The sequence below is a fragment of the Tupaia chinensis genome, unplaced genomic scaffold (genome assembly GCF_000334495.1).
Source record: "Tupaia chinensis unplaced genomic scaffold, TupChi_1.0 Scaffold000251_1, whole genome shotgun sequence".
In the NCBI taxonomy this organism is placed as follows: Eukaryota; Metazoa; Chordata; class Mammalia; order Scandentia; family Tupaiidae; genus Tupaia; species Tupaia belangeri.
Window position 1 is genome coordinate 1,824,895 of NW_006159731.1, and position 5,333 is coordinate 1,830,227.

General features: G+C 38.1%; 1 pseudogene; it reads left to right on the forward strand.

Moving 5' to 3' along the window:
- The first annotated feature begins 586 nt into the window (after positions 1 to 586).
- Positions 587 to 3,479, forward strand: LOC102493366 (kelch repeat and BTB domain-containing protein 2-like; annotated as a pseudogene).
- The last annotated feature ends 1,854 nt before the right edge of the window (positions 3,480 to 5,333 follow it).

Below are 5,333 nucleotides of genomic sequence, written 5' to 3' on the forward strand. Positions count from 1 at the left end.
GACCAAATGTAAACTTAAAATTAATTTATTCCACCGTCTGGAGAACTCAGGAAACTCTAAAACTGATGCTGTGGCGACAGGCGCAGGACAAGGAAGGAAGGGGAGCAGGGTGAGGTAACCAAGAGAAGTTGAGGTTAACAGGCAACTAAAGATTTTAAAAGGAAAGCAGAAGCAACATGTTTACACTGAATTCATTAACTTCTTTGATTTCAACGACCTTCCTCCTCCTGAGAATTGAAAAATCACTGATTACTTCAGAGGATTCCCTGAACTTAGGATGTTGCCATAAAATCTACCTCGTATATTTTTCTCCTTCACTCATGAGCTGCACAATTACAAACTTGAGCATGATGTCTACAGACTGTGCACAAAAACGCCCAAGAACCTCATTAACACAGGATGACCTAGGAGTCATTCTAAGTCTATAACAAGACAATATTCATTAGTAAATTGATCACTCTTGGTTCTAAATGCTTCAGATAACAGTAAGTAGAGTTTCTCTTTATTCCTGAAGTATTCACTTGGCCTTCTGTCAGTAAGACTGACTTTCATAATCTGTTCTTGGAAAGATTAAAGGAATACAGACATGTCCATTCAAGACAAGAGGCAGATCAATATTGAATATGCTGTGTTTTTTGCTGGAACAGTCAAAACTGTTTTATTTACAGCAGTTGTTTACTGACTTAGTATTAATTGAAGGTACCGAGTTCCCTTGTCATAAGATGGTTCTTGTCACATGTAGTTCTTATTTCAGGACCATTTCCATGAGTGGACTAAGGAAAGCAAGCAGACACACGAACATATGAGGAATATGGATGCTGCCACCTTACAAATATAATAACTTATGCATACATGAGTAACTTGGCAATAAACGACAGCAATGTAGAACAGCTTTATGAAATGGCTTACTTCCTACAGGTAGAAGTTGTGTTGCAACATTGTCAAGAATATTTAATCAAAAAAGTAAGTGCAGAGAATTGTGTGTGATTGTTGAAGTTTGCTGATCTCTTCAGTTGTGAGGAATTAAAATTTAGTGCTAGAAGAATGGTGGATCCCTGAACTTAGGATGTTGCCATAAAATCTACCTCGTATATTTTTCTCCTTCACTCATGAGCTGCACAATTACAAACTTGAGCATGATGTCTACAGACTGTGCACAAAAACGCCCAAGAACCTCATTAACACAGGATGACCTAGGAGTCATTCTAAGTCTATAACAAGACAATATTCATTAGTAAATTGATCACTCTTGGTTCTAAATGCTTCAGATAACAGTAAGTAGAGTTTCTCTTTATTCCTGAAGTATTCACTTGGCCTTCTGTCAGTAAGACTGACTTTCATAATCTGTTCTTGGAAAGATTAAAGGAATACAGACATGTCCATTCAAGACAAGAGGCAGATCAATATTGAATATGCTGTGTTTTTTGCTGGAACAGTCAAAACTGTTTTATTTACAGCAGTTGTTTACTGACTTAGTATTAATTGAAGGTACCGAGTTCCCTTGTCATAAGATGGTTCTTGTCACATGTAGTTCTTATTTCAGGACCATTTCCATGAGTGGACTAAGGAAAGCAAGCAGACACACGAACATATGAGGAATATGGATGCTGCCACCTTACAAATATAATAACTTATGCATACATGAGTAACTTGGCAATAAACGACAGCAATGTAGAACAGCTTTATGAAATGGCTTACTTCCTACAGGTAGAAGTTGTGTTGCAACATTGTCAAGAATATTTAATCAAAAAAGTAAGTGCAGAGAATTGTGTGTGATTGTTGAAGTTTGCTGATCTCTTCAGTTGTGAGGAATTAAAATTTAGTGCTAGAAGAATGGTGGAGCACAAGTTCACTGCTGTGTATCACCAGGAAACATGCATGCAGCTGTCATATGACCTACTGATAGACATTCTGGGTAGTGACAATTTAAATGTAGAAAAGGAGAAAACAGTTTGAGAAGCTACTATGCTATGGATGGACTATAACACAGAATCACGATCCCATAATTTGTCTTCAGTTTTTAACCAAATCAGAATTAATGCACTTTCAGAAGTAACAGAGAGCTTGGTTTCAAGGTCTTCCACCTGATGATAAGACTGTGGTGGTTCCAGGTCTGTATAAATCCATGCCCAAGTTTTTCAAACCAAGAGTGGGGATGACTAAAGAAGAGATGATGATTTTCATTGATGCGTCTTCAGAAAATTCTTGTGTTTACTCTTCTGTTTATTACAGCCCCAGGCAGAAAAAGTTTACAAGCTGTGCAGCCCACCAGCTGACTTGCATAAGGTTGGGACTGTTCTCACTCCTGATAATGACATGCATGGCAGGAGGCCAAGTTCCTCTCAAAAACACAAAAACAAATCACAGTAAAACAAGCAAACTTCAGACTGCCTTCATAACTGTGAATTGCCTTTATTGGTTTGATGCACAGCAAAATGCATGGTTTCCAAAAGACCTCGATGTTTGTCTGCATAAAGCCATCTTTGATTTGCTGTGACGGCTATATCTATGCAATCGGAGGAGACAGTGTAGGCAGAGAACTGAATCAGAGGACTGTAGAAAGATACGACTCTGTGAAGGAGGAGTGGCATGGCAGTGGAGTGCAGCAGTTGCGTTTCATGACTGCATTTATGTGATGACACAGAATCTTATGTACTATTATTTTTATTATTTTTTGAGTTTTTTTTTTTTTTTGCTATAGGGTGTGTGTGCTCACCAGACAGACAGAGAGAGACAGAGAGACAGAAAGAGAGAAATCACTCCCCAGGGGGGATGGCCACGCCACAGTCCCTTCTCCTCCATTCTCCTCTTGAGATCTTGGGCACGCATGCACACACACCTGGCATGAGTTTTAAGCCACTGGGTCCGGGACTCAAACGGCAGTCTACTAAGTGGGAGTCCAGAGACATAGCAAGTATGCTAACTGCTAGTCCCTGTACTATAATTTTTCAAGGTCTGATTCATGAGTAGAAATGACCATGAGGCAAACTAGCAGGTCCTTTGCTTCAGCTGCAGCTTTTGGTGATAACATTTTCTATATCAGAAGACTGCATATTGCTACCAATTCTGGCATAAGACTCCCCTCTGACACTGTAGCTGGGTCTTCAGTAAGTGTGGAACTTTATGATGTGAATAAAAATGAGTGGAAAATGGCACCCAACATCCCTGCTAAGAGGTACTCTGACCCATGTGTTAGAGCTGTTGTGAGTTCAAATTCTCTGTGCATTCATGTGAGAAACCCACTTAAATGAGCCACCTAAATACATCACTTACCTATGATCTGGAACTTGATCTCTGAGACAGCATATATCTGAATGTGTAGTGTGGGACTCAGGGAGAGATTTTCGATGCACTGTATGCAAACTTTATTCATCTTGCCTTAAAGAATCTCCATGAAAACCACCAACTGACCTTTTCTCACCGATGGAACAGAAGAGTTTGAACTGGATGGAGAAATGGTTGCACTTCTACCTGTATAGTTGGGGAGTTCTAGAAGTGCATGCCAGATTGATGTGCTTTATTGTTTTCTTTGCTAAGCAAGAGAGGCTATGGAAGGACTAAATATGAATACATAAAAATCTATCTTGGATAAACTTTATTTTTATGCCCTTCTCAGTATTTGCATCACTATAATATGTATCAGTGAGTCTTACAGAAAGATATGCTTCCATAATATGAAACTGATTATTCAATAAGCAAGAAACTTTTATGTATCAAGAGAGCATGAGAATCTGGATTATTTTACATGGTTAACCCTGCATATGTACATCTCAAAAAGTTCACTTATTAAAAATAGTTTTCTGTTTCTAGTGTGTTATATTACAAATCATACTAAAGTTATTCTAGTGTATGTATTTAATTCCTGTGCTTCTGTGCCCTGGAATAAAGATTTTTTGTTTTGTTTTGTTTTTCCATCAGTGTAATCAATTCAACTGCAATTCCCACTAATGTCCATGTTGGTATAGATTTGTTGTGTAAATCCTATACTATAGGTAAGAAAGATCTTCCATAATTTTATAGTATTACACAGGAAAAACTATGACTGCAGAATCAGTCTAACTTACTATTAGATGCACATATTTCCTTTTCACTAACTTATACTTGTCTGTCTAGAATACAGGTTGTCCAATCAGCTGGTCATTTACCAGGTCCACACTTGTTTCTGGGCTTGCTGTAAGAATTGCTAGCCCCTCATTGTGCTGTTCTGTGTGGAGCTTTAATCAGTAAATGTCTCTACTTTGTGTATTACATTAACTTTGGATCATGCATATAACTACCTGTTGCTAATGGAGCTCTCCATCCTAAGAGATTTAAAGAGGGTTAACCAGGTCATTACATTCTTAATTTAATAACAAGCATTAGTGTAGAGTGAATGTGAATAGAATCTGCTAGCTTTCAGAGTATGTTTTTTTAACCTCTTGTGTGTGCATTGAAAAGGTTGAAAAGCTGAACTGTTCAGGAATTTTCTGCACTATCTGTGCAGAAGAGCAGATAACTAGCACTGCTCTGGCATTAATCCCAGGAACCACTAGCATTAATGGGGCACCGCCAATCTAACATGAGCACGGATGCTTCACGAAAACATTACTAGCATGTTCAACTCCATGATGTTTTGGCACTGTATTTTGAATGACATTAATTTATTAAATAAATTGTATGTATTCAAAAAAGAATTGATTTATACCTATTCACACATAAAGAACTGGATTTCTAAAAAGTGAAAGTACTTCTCTTTTCTATTAATACATATTACATAAAAGACAGTACATCAGATAGGCTTTTTTGTTTTGTTTTGTTTTGCTTTTGCTTTTTTGGTTTTTGTTTGTTTGTTTGTTTGTTTGCATAACAAACCACCTAAAGACATAGGCTTTAAATAAATTTTATTTTTTTATGTCCATGCTTCTGTGGTACTATGATTCGAATGTGCACCCAAAAGCCCATGTGTAAAAACTTAATTGTGGTCCAGTCCCCATGGCTCAGTTGGTAGCATTCTGAACTGCAGTGTTAGAAGCCACATGGCAACTGCAGTTAAAATTCCCAGTCCTATCACGTACACCAAGCATGTGTGAGTGCCTGGTATCTAACAAGCTAGAAGACTGGAGGAAGGGAATTGTAGAGTGACTGGAACCTATCGAAGGTGTGTATTCCTCTTCCTCTCCCTCACCCTCACTCTCTCTTTTCTTTTCTTAATTTTCCAGAGGCCACATGCACTTGTCAGAGAGATACAGAGATACAGAGAAAGAGAGAGAGAGAGAGAGAGAAAGCATCCCTCAATAGGGCATAGTAACCTCTCACTTCTTTCCCTTCCATTCTCCATCCTGTCAAGATTTCAG